At 43.2% G+C, this 553-nt stretch overlaps 1 protein-coding gene across 1 annotated transcript in view; it reads left to right on the top strand.

Annotated features, from left to right (window-relative positions):
* rrp9 (ribosomal RNA processing 9, U3 small nucleolar RNA binding protein) overlaps positions 1–553 on the top strand; it is a 27726-nt gene that overhangs the window by 24059 nt on the left and 3114 nt on the right. The window lies entirely within an intron of this gene.

Genomic DNA, 553 nt, shown 5'->3' with positions numbered 1-553 from the left:
ACACACACACACACACATTAACACCAAGTGGTGGTGTCAAGTTTATACCTTACTCAATACCAAGGGTGGCATGGTCATGTCCATGAGGAAATCAAGAGTGTGAGCTGATAATTTCCTCAGAGAAGAGATGGCTGAGAGGAGATATGATAGAAGTATGAAACACCATGAGTAGTCTGGATGAAACTGTCCCCATTAGTGGAGGGATCAAGAATGTGAGGGCCCAGATTAAAGGTAATTGACAAAAACAGTGGTGACCTGAGGTGAAGTTTGTCCACAAGTGGACAGGATCTGGAATGCACTGCCTGAATGTCTACTTGAAATCTGGAGTATTATCAGGAAAGGGAGACGTTGATCATTGCTCCCTTGGAGATTCAGCACAAAATCAGTGGATTGAATGGTTTCATCCTTCACTATAACCATTCTGTAAAAACTAACAACTTGTTTCTATTTGAGATAACAGAGTATAGAGCTGGATGAACACAGCAGGCCAAGCAGCATCAGAGGAGCAGGAAAGCTGACGTTTCGGGTCGAGACCCTTCTTCAGAAATTTCTG

The sequence above is a fragment of the Rhincodon typus genome, chromosome 16 (genome assembly GCF_021869965.1).
Source record: "Rhincodon typus isolate 14 chromosome 16, sRhiTyp1.1, whole genome shotgun sequence".
Lineage (NCBI taxonomy): Eukaryota > Metazoa > Chordata > Chondrichthyes > Orectolobiformes > Rhincodontidae > Rhincodon > Rhincodon typus.
Note: the sequence above shows the minus strand (reverse complement) of the source record. Positions and strands in the feature narration are given on the sequence as shown.